The following is an 11,175-nucleotide window of genomic DNA, read 5'->3' as shown; positions in this document are numbered from 1 at the left end:
CTACTTAGAGTGTGTATCCTGAAAGGAGCACTGACACTGGTACTGGTTTTAGAGCATGTCTGAGTTCAAATCCTGGCTTCAGTGCCCTCTCATTGCCTGAGCATTACACCTTTGAGCCTCTATCCCCTCATCCATAAAAAAGAATAAAATCTCAAGGTTACTATTATGAGGATTTGTGGTAATATATATAAAATGCTCAACAGATAGTACATACTCAGTAAACGGCAGCCATATTTGTTCCAGGAACTTCCAAATGATTCTCACCAGACAGGAATTCAGTAGGAGACCTTCCACTATTAAATTCCATGAGATTTGATAAAGTCACCTCCAAATTCCATTCTGAGGTCACTGAAATAAAAAGAAATTAAATAAAAGGGATTTCCTCCGAGATGTAATTGTCTTATCTATTTCACAGATTTGTTTGCAAGGTAATTGCTTTTCTGGATAGTCAATAGCTAGCAGACCTCGCTTTTTGCTCCCTGTGGTAGTTACTGCTATCTGATTTTGTCACTTAGCTCTCTGCTTGCATTTGAGCAGGACTAAGAGCCCGACCTGGTGTGTAATGATTGGCCAGATCAGGCAGCCGAGACCAGCCTGGGCTCCCGCCTTCACATCTGTCAACATACCTGGCTGCAAGCAAACTGCTGCCTGTGACCACTGTCTGCAGGGGCCAGGGAGACCGAGAAAGGACACGGAAAGGAACGTGTCGATTTCATGCTTGGGGAAAAGGTAGAAGCCTGTGCTGATGCTTCTTCCGAACAGCCCAAAAATCTTCAGCAAGGATTGGAACAGTCGTGAGCCAACCCTATTGAATCCAGAAGAAAGCTGAGAGAAGAGTCCAGATTGAAAAATAACGTTCAAGGTAGGTGATGGGTCTGGTCATGGACCCTCCTCTCAAACTCACAAAACAAGCACTCAGCCCATCACCTTTAGCCAGATGATGGTCTGCTGAAGGAGGTGTGGTGGATGTGGGCATGTGTTGGGCAAATCCAATCATTCGTTCTCCAGTGTTCTGGAAAGCCTGCTGTATTTCGTTTCCATTTCCTCTTTCCTTTGAAAATTGTTGTTCGTCTACGTATTTCAAGAGGTTTTTTTAATCTTTTATTATAAAAAAAATCGTATTTATGATTTATTGAAATTCTTCATGGCTCTGTAAACTTGGCTTTGTTCCTGAATTTTGCTTGCATGAATTCTTTTCACTTTCAAGATATACCAGCAAGGACAGTATGCATCTAATTCTGAGGAACACACTCTCCATGCAGAAAGCTGTCAACCTCAAATGACAGGATGTCCCAGGGAGCCACATGCATTTTTCTTTAGAACTTAGGGAGTTAAAAGTCTTGAAATTGCTGGAGCAGAATCAAGCCTATTTACCTAAGCTTATCACCCCAGGCAGCCGGTCAATCATTTACTGATGCAAGTCTGTTTCCTACCTTTGATGGACGACCACTAAAGCCCTTGCCTGACTGAGTCTCTTCAAAGAATAGATACAAGACAATGCAAAAGATACCCTTCTGTGAAGGTATAGCCCACGTTCTCTCCAGACCAGAGTGCATTTTTATCCTGCCCAGAGGAGCCGAGGTTCTTCCCAGCTTGATAATAAACAAATGTGAACAAGACTTACACACACTGGGCACCTGGTACCACCTCAGGCATAAGAGATTGTGGCTTTGGAGAAGCTGCCCCAACTGCTGGAGATCTATAGGGAAGGAACAGACTAACTCTAGAACAAGGTATCAAGTGATCACTGAGGGGGAATGAGGTTATTACACAGTTATCAGAAAACGTGGAATTTCCCCCTCTATGCACTTGGAAATTTTATTTTTAGTGAACATGACCCATTCTCCTTTAGGTCTGAATATAACTCCTCTAGAAACATTGTCATATTGTCACCACATAGGCTTGTCAGGTCTTTGCAATGATTCCTGGTTCTTACAATTATTGAAAAACCTGTTGTTAGGAAGGCCCTATTTTTCTGAACTCCCTTTCAGGATGGGGCTGGGCCATGTGTTAGACACGGTAATGTTCCACACTATTTTTGTCAATCATCTATGGAACTGAAGTGACACCCCTCTGGTGAGGTTTGTGGCCAGAAGTTTTGTTTTGTTTTGTTTTATTTTAAGTGGCTCTGTCAGTTAACAAGATACAGGAGTTGAGGCCATTGAGAGTGCGGCCCAGGAACATACCCCATGGGTGATTTTGGATGAATCTGGGGCTAGCTCCCAGGAATGTGGTGAAGAATTATGAGAAATGATAGGTTTCTATGGCGGAATTAAGCTCTGTAAAATGTGAAGTGTGCATCTGGCCAATTTCCAGAGAATCTTTGGAGATAATGCAAGTGATGGAGGTGGTTTTGAGGAGGGGGAAAGGTGTCAGAGCATTCAAATGCGTCGGCCAGATTTACCCACAGCACTGCAGGCTGGCCTCGGGGCGTTCATTCAGGACTTACCTATCCTTTCCCTGTGGCATCTGGTGGTCCCCAAAAGTGTACCCAGCTTCTCTTCCCATTTCATGCCTTTTGGATATTAGGTGGGGGATGATGAGTCTTGAGGTTGACTAGACTTGACAGACATTATTATTCCTTTTACATGCCAGGAAGTTAGAACTCAAGTTAATTAATTTGCCCAAGTTCATTCAGTCAGAGGCTGAGCCAGGATTCTATCCACCTCTGCCTTATCTCCCACCCGCGGCTTTTCCCCAGTGGTCATGGAATGAGGCACATACAGGAGCTTAACTTGGGAGTGGGGGGGTCACTGAGAAAAGCAAAGCTGACTAACAAATCAGAGGTTCTTCACTGGCCCTTGGATGTGCCATGCCCTAGGCCAGTTGGGTTCCATATAACCAAAAGGCCAATGTTGACTAGACTGGACCTTTTTGAGGGGAGGTAAGGGAAGGAACGGGTGAGGAACAAAGTGTTCCCAATCCTAGGGGTGGCAGTCACTGGAGTCTTCCCAGTCCTGAATATTTCCTAAGGAAACCCAGGCAATTCTCAGGCTAGATCTCTGCCCCTTTCTATTCCAGAGGCTCAAATTCATGAGTCCCACTCAAGCACAACATCTAGGTACTTCCAAGGGAATAAATGACACCATCTTAATCTTTCTCTGGGAACTCAAGAATTTAATTACTAGCTTATCTCACTTCAGCTAATATCCACTCATCTAAATCCAAGGGATATGGACAGAAAGAGGCTATCACTATTTTTTAGATACATCCTAAAAATTCCATTAGCTGTCTGGCAGGCATTCCAAAGCAGCCACCATCCTGAACATTTACAAGATCAAGATAAAGACATGCCACCACGAAATGCGTTTGGCTAAACATCTTTGAACAAAGAGTTTCTTCTTGTCACTGACCCGCCCCATACATACCTCAGAGTGTGATAGCAAAGGCATTACAAACAGGGGTTGCGTCACCGCGTGCACTGACTACCCTTTCCTAATACAGCTGGCCTCGCATGAACTCTGCTCACATGCCATCATTTTTGTTCACTAAAACATTAGGATAAAGAGAAAAGTAGAAGCTGAAATATAAGGATGAAAAACAACATTTCACCTCTATCCAGTGCTTCTTAGGACCAGGAATTAAACTATTGCCTTTTTATCTGCATTTTTTTTTTCACTTAATACCTAAAACAAATGTATACTGCTACTTTCTCAGGCCACAGAGCTAGTGAGATGGGGTGAAATTTGAGGTGGAGTCTGTCTGACTCCAAAGCCCATGTTCTCTGCTCCTCAGTTCTAGGAAAAATACTTGCCCAGCAGTATCTACACTATTTGTATTTTAATTGTAAAAGACTAAGGAATCCTTTGTAAATTATTTAAAGTAACTACAAACATACACACACACACACACACACACACACACATACATACACACACACACACAATTGCCACAGGTTAGCATATTTATCCCATTCTGAAACTGTGAGAGAAGATTGTTTTCTTCTGATTCACAAACATTGTCTAGTTTGTTTGTTTGATTTGAATGTAATATAGAAACAAATTTTTCATTTATTATACCAGGATTTTTTTTTGGAAGTTTATTTCTATAGTCAAACTTTCTGTCTTTGAGAAAGCTAAGTATGTTAAAACTTTCCAGTCTGGTTTTATTTAATCTACATTAAGAGCCTTGTAGGAGGAGTGTCATTTTCCGATGGTATCTTTTGAGATAAGGAACCTGACCCTCTTTCACGGTGAGCACCCTTCTCAGTATCACTCAGCCAGCAAGCCCCACAGGGCTTTGGACTCCAGAGTCTTTGCGGTTTTTTTTTCCTAATACACCAACAGTTCCCTGGATTCCTAAGGCTTACAAATGGTAGGGATGGGACACACAAGCTATTTTCAGAAATTAAAAATGCCGAATGACTACACAGCCTGTTCTCGGGCCACAGAGACCCACTCAGATATTGACTGCTTTGGGCTGGGATTTCTATCAGGTCCGTGCGGTAATGTTGCTATTCTAATTAGATGTTCATTAAGGAATGGAAGTGAAGGCACTAATTGTTACTTAATAAAATCTGCCTTAAAGGTAAAAAGCCTTTCAAACTCATGTGCCCATGAGCAAAGTAAAAATCTCCAAGAAACCAGTGGTAAGAAACTGTTACTGGGAAAAGGGAAATAGGAATTACCTCAGTTCTTAGTCACTCGAAAAAGAAAAATTTTTTTGATGAGAGACGAAAAGCGTGAGATAAGCAAGATTTTTATTAGTGAAGGAAAAACTAGTGACAGAGAGTCCACTCCCGAGAACTGGGAGCGGGCCAGGCCAAAGGGGGAAATGGCACCATTCCTCTGTTTTTCCTGTTTTTATACCCTGGTTTCATGATTGATTGATTGACAACCCAGGTTCCCTGTGCTCTGGTTGATTGACAGCTCAGGTTCCTTGTGTTCTGGGTTGTTCCTTTCCCCTTCCTCTCCCCCTGCCCAGTGCTCATTTCTACCTAAACTGCCTAACAAATCCACTGTTCTCTAATCTGTTGCATGTAAGGGACAGTATCCTTGAGCAGGGCTTACACAGCCCCCGCGGGGTCTCCTGATGTACACAACTCCTCTCTTGGCTGATTCTATTACCAGATGGATGTTGCAATGGGTCAAGCAGTCGCCAAATGTTAGGAAACCTAACGAAGTCCTCCTACAGATTGAAAATTCATCATACAGTGCCAATACCTATAGAAGCCAACTGAAGTTACAGGAGGAATTCTTGCACCCTATGAATTCCATTTTGGTACTAAAATGCTCTGTGGAATCTGAATCTGGGTGAAGACATTTTTTATTCCTAATGCTTCACTGGGAACTGCTCCTGGCTGGCCACCTAAGTCTCCTTCCCACGCAACAGTCTTCTCATCTGCATCCTTGCTTTCGGGTCAATATGCATCTTTATTGCACCTTTTGCCCACCTAAGTCTCCTTCCCACGCAACAGTCTTCTCATCTGCATCCTTGCTTTCGGGTCAATATGCATCTTTATTGCACCTTTTGCCCTCATTTCTGTGACCTCAGAGGCTCTAAGGATCTTGGTGCAGGAGAACCCATAAGCTTTGGGCAATGAGAAAACAGAGAGAATGAAATTTCTGTCCCTGTCCCACACCAGATTGAAAATCGTTTCCCTCTTTTCTACAGTTCCAAGGTCAAGTTTCTCTTGGGAGCAGCTGAGGAACTAAAGGTCACAAAAAGTTGGCAATTCACCTTGCTTTGGAGGGTTTCCCAGAAAGCAAAATGAAAATGAGATTGTTTTCACATAAGACCTCTGTATTTGGAGGACAGGATTCAAAAAGTTTGAATATGCAGTTTCACTGTGCACTTAGGTAACTCCCCAAAGTCCAGTTTATTTTTTCCTAAGCCAAAACAATATCAAAAACACTTCTTGTAGAGCACTCTAACTAGGCAGAATTCTTTTTGTCATCACTGGGCTGATGTTTTCAAGGACTCATTTCGTAAGATAAGCCGTATGTGGTACATTTAGCTGGAGCACTTGTGTATTTCTGGGTGATGATGGATGTCATCCACGGGGCCTGCTTTGTGGTGATCCCATTAGATTTCACAAGGTAAGCAGCTGAAAGCTTGTAGTTGGTATGTGAGCAGGTTGCAAGAGAAGACAAAACCCAGAGACTGACCAGACATGTTGCACTGAATGAGCAGACAGCATGCTTCTCTGTGACCAAAGGAAAACCCGCACCTCAATTCTACAGAGATGCACCCTCAAGTTCAAACACACATACTGCACAAAATCTAGCTCCACTTCCCAGGAATCCCAATTACAGGCGAGAACCAATGGCTAGACTTCCCCAAACCTGGCTGTTGTCTACCAAAAGTTCTCTCTTTTTGTTCCTCTTTGCAAAATGGCAGTGCCCCCTGAGAAGAGATATTATTACAGAAGGTAGTTGTGTTGGTAACTTGCAATCCAAAATAGAATGTAAAACATAGTCCAACACAGGCATTCCAGCCCTGACTCCATCATTGTCCTGCTCTGTGTATTGGTGCCAATTTTTAAACTTCTTGGTGGTGACTCAGTTTCAATTCTGTACCATCTGCATCCCTCCAGTGAAGAACTTTAAACATTTATCAATCGGCCATCCACACTTCTGTAACAGCCACCCACTCTTTCCTGGAAACATGTTAGACAATCTTTTTGAAACAGGATTAAATAATCTTGGCGATTTTAAATTCATCAAGTGAGCCAAACCACAGCCTCCTTAGAGTCCCCTGTTTGGGTGTGTACATGTATACATATACACTTTTAATTATATGTACTGTATTCTGGAGATTACAAGTTCTCAATAAATATTCATTGGTGATAATAAATTAGTAGTTGACTGTACATTCAGTAGAAAAGATAATTTATTAAAAAAAAAAAAGACTTTGGAATGTCAAGGGATGACTAAGAGCAGACTAGACGTATGACCTGTGGTGTGAAGGGAAGGGGGCAACGGGAGGGAGTTACTGCCCTCCTGCCATCCGGTAGCAGAACAGCACCGTGGATTAGAGGTTGTGGTTGTCTTCCGTTCTGCTGCTGTTACATCCTATTCATAGGACACTGAGCAAGTCCCTTCAGCTCTCGTGGCTTCAATTTCTCTTTCAAAAATGGTTTTACATTTTGGAGGTCTCCTCTAGTTTTAATGTCTTCTATGAAAAGCTGAAAAAGTTAAGATCACAAAGTTGTTTTCAAAGGTAAACACACAAATGATTTCTGTCTCTGAAACCATTATCTCTGTCTCTCAGGTAAATGAACCAGGGAGGGGATGAAGAACTGCCAAAGAGATCTCAGGGATGTAACTTTGAGGTTGTTACAAACTGGAGAGGCTGAGCATTGACCTTCATTAGGGAAGGAGCCCACTCAGCTAGGAAAATGCCGGGAACCACATCAGAGTACTCTGTCCAGCTGCACCCCTGGCACTGAGACTCAGCTTTTCCTCACCCATGTGTCTCTAATGTGAGCTCGGGCGAGCAGGCAGTCATGACTGTTATCCTCCCACTGTAAATAATCAGAGGTCCGTAAGGGTGATGTGACTTGCCCAAGGTTACAGAAACATGACGGTGAGTTAGATGGAACTGTGCATGCTTGGGGGAAGGGGCTGACATTATAAGCAAAAGGCGGAAGGATCAGGGACAGACCTACACCTTCTCTGAGGTTCACAAACAATGGTCAAGGGCTGCGGAAGAGCTGTAAGTTTGCTTTGGATGCTGAGAGCATCTCTGTCCTCCTGCCCCTCCCTAAGCCAGCTCAGCCGCCCTGCCCAGGGTTACTCACCCAGGTTGTTGCCAGCTGGGTGCCTCTGCTCATGTCCCTTCTTGTAAGCTTCGTGAAAGGCTATTTGTAATGAAGGGGAGGCATAACGAGGAAGAAGAATGCATCAAAGATCTTCCCTGAGGCCCTGAACTGAAAGGGCACTTTTCTTTGGCGAGAGACTGACTTCCCTCTCATATTCTGTAGAAATGAATGGTCATCAAAATGACTGACAGAATTATGACATTCCATTCCAAGCACGGGTATTTTTTATTTTTAACCTCGGGTTATTTTACCCTTCTCTGCTCTATTTTTCCCATAAAAAGGAACGAGAAATGCTTGCTCACTATGACATTGTATGAGAGAAAGCCGCCCAGGGCAGTACTGTACAAAGGAAACTGCTAATTGCACCAAGGTACAGCTGGAACTTCTAATAAAGACAGCGTGTAGCATCCTGGCCTACACTGGTTCACGTCCTCGCCGCGGTCCATGCCCGGAGCTCTAAGGCCCGGAAGATCTGCTCTCATAAGTAACGACAAAGAACCTCTGGTCCAACAAGAAAAGCACTCAGAGGAATTGAGCGTGAATGTTCTGTAGTCTCAGTGACAGTTAGAGACTACATCACCTTGCTGCCCATCTTTGTCCCTGTTTAAAGATGGGAGAGGAAAAGACAGTATCAATTATTATCATCAAAAGATAGCTAGCAGTTTTCCAGGTGATGAGGCAATGCCTTGAATTTGATCAAAATGAACAGGTTTCCTGGCAGCATACTCAAGTGACTTTCTATTAGATTCAACAAAAATCTTACTGAGTTTTCACATTTCTCATTTTTGACTCTATTCCTAATATCTAATTGACTTCTTAGGTAGCCTCTTGGCGAGAGGGATGGGTAATAATAAACAATGCTTACATACCGGCTACATATTGGCTACACTTACTTTTTAGAAGCCACAAAACAAACCAAAAAGCCACCAAAAGTCACCCTTGGGTTGCCCACTGCATCCATTCAGCCAAGGCAGGATAGGAAGAGGGTAGGCTTATGACTCATCCATGAACTATCTCTTCATGTGGCCAGAGAACCAACATGGCCCATGATTCCAACAATCATTATCAATGCCAAACTTAGCTCAGATGCAGACCACAATGGATTCCCATCAAATTGAAAACAAAAAACAAAAAACAAAAAAAACAACAAAAAAAACAGGCAAGGTCCTGAAATATGGGACAGTTTCATATATTCTCTAATGCTAGTGACCAGTGACCAAGCACCAGTTGGCACCATCACAGCTTTTTCTACAGGGCCAGTGAGCACACCATTGCTTCTTGACTTGAACTGAATTCCTAATATTGGACTGAATTCTCCAGCCCTGCCAGTTTTCCAGCGGGAAGAAAAGTGTTTCAGAGCATGAGGCAGCGTGGATCTCTGTTTTCCTAATTTCAGAAAGTCATCTGGTCACATATACACGTGCCTCTAGTCTCTGGGGGTCCCATCTGTGCCCGGGACTCTGCTAGACAGTGCAGGTAAGGTGGGGCACAGCCAGCAGAGGCCCTTCCAGGAGATGTAGGACTGTTCCTGATAATCCTGTTTTTCACTGCCCACCAGCCAAGAGGGAGGAGGCAGCATTTTGAACAGAGGAGTCTTTCATGCATAAATCTTCAGGCATTTGGGGGCACAAGTGTTTTACTGTAATTTCAGTGGAACAAAAATAATTTACAAGTCATATGTGTGTCTGTGTGTGTACAATGCATGGAAAGAATTTTAATATGAGAAAAGCATTGGATCAATTTTGTGAAAAGAAAAATCTTCTGTCTGGACTGTTTATGGGTGTGGGTTACACAAAATCTAGATACTTGCTTAATTTCTGGAATTAATTAGCCAACGTCTGTCCAAATCATGGGCCTTAAAGACTTCTATTGATAGCATACTTCTTTCTCTAAAATTACTACAACACATTTTGCTCATTTTTAGAAAAGGCAAACTACAAGAACCTTTGGCATGAAAAAAATTCTTTTGAGATGTCTAAATGAATCTCAGGGTTGGTTAATTATAATGAACTTCAAATGTCTTCAAGTAAGTCTTGGCATGCTAAATTTTATATCCCATTACCATCTTATTTTACATGATCTTATAAGTAAGATTAACCAATGAAATTCGAGTAAACTGATCAATGGATACAGTGGCCTGAGCATTATTTGGTTACACAGGTGCTTAACCCAATCTCCAGGCGTATTTTTTTTTTCTTCTGTTCTACAGACATGCACTCTGACTGTGTCTTAATCTCTGGCTGTTCTCCTAAGAGGATTATCTGCGGGTCACCATTTTTCCTCTTTAAACCACTATCTGATATACCTCCAACTGGGATGCTACTACTTTCACATGCATTTATTTCAGACGCTGTGACTTCCCACTTGCTCCAAGCCAAGGCCATAACAGCATGTTGGAATCAGATGTTTTCCAATGTTCTAACATAGATCCAAAAAAAAGACACTTTTGGAGCATCTAATGTACACATGACCCTGTGCTAGGTGCTTTAGATACAAAGATGAGCAGCTCACAGATCTGCCCAGAGGAAGACCGACATCTTGTAGAGCCGATGAGCTAGGGGAGGAGCCGGGGCAGCACGATGTGAGGCTGTGCGGACAGTGATGACTGAACACAACACAGAGAATGTTTAGATGGTTTGCTCAGGAAGACCTTCAGAGGAGTTGAGGTCCAAGAGGTGTTTCAAAGAAAAGGAAACTAGAATTTGCATCGTTCCTTTTTAAGAATTCTGACTTTGAAGAGAAAGCTGCTTCCTTTCAGGAATTTGTCTGAATATCCTACAGAGGAGAAAGTATAAGAGTGGAGACACTTGTGACAGGCAGGCTGAGGAAGTTTTGCTTCCTGGAGAGGGAAGGTAAGAGGGTCCAGAGAGAGCCTTCTAATTAAGAGGTAAGAACCAGAACTCTACCTTGAATCAGAGCCTGTACCTAATTCACAGCCCTTGAACCTGGAGACTTACTTTAGAAACATTCTGTGTAATCCAGACCCCACGTGCCCTCTCAAACCCTGGGGTCTTTTGCCTGGTGAACAGTCATGTTATAAATCTGACCTCTGCTCAGTTATAATTTGAATTTCATTTATCCGGGGATCAACTTTAAATAAAAACGAAGAACAAAGGGCCAAACCCTGTAGAAACAGCAGTGAGGTCTTCTGATGTCGGCAGCTGGCACCGTGTAGGAAGCTCAGCATTAAAGAATGGGGATGAGCCACCCAGCACCCAGCACCCAGCACCCAGCGCAATGGCCTCTGGGAACATCCAAGTCCAACTCCGACTTTAATATCACACATTTTAAGCAGGGTACAAACCGGAAGGGCAAGCTTAGTAGCTTTCACCCTAGCCTGGTTGGAAATCCTTCTTAAGTTAGCTTAGATAAATATTTAGTGTGTAAGTGAAAACTTTTACCATCTTAGACAA

General features: G+C 42.9%; 1 protein-coding gene across 1 annotated transcript in view; it reads left to right on the top strand.

Annotated features, from left to right (window-relative positions):
- The first annotated feature begins 610 nt into the window (after positions 1-610).
- PHLDB2 (pleckstrin homology like domain family B member 2) overlaps positions 611-11,175 on the top strand; it is a 208,185-nt gene continuing 197,620 nt past the window's right edge. The window contains exon 1 of the mRNA XM_064495515.1: positions 611-862. The gene's annotated coding sequence lies outside the window, so the exon portion shown is untranslated. The remainder of the gene's footprint in view (positions 863-11,175) is intronic.

This window comes from Camelus dromedarius, chromosome 2 (assembly GCF_036321535.1).
Source record: "Camelus dromedarius isolate mCamDro1 chromosome 2, mCamDro1.pat, whole genome shotgun sequence".
Classification (NCBI taxonomy): domain Eukaryota; kingdom Metazoa; phylum Chordata; class Mammalia; order Artiodactyla; family Camelidae; genus Camelus; species Camelus dromedarius.
This window is presented reverse-complemented; position numbering and strand designations above follow the sequence as displayed.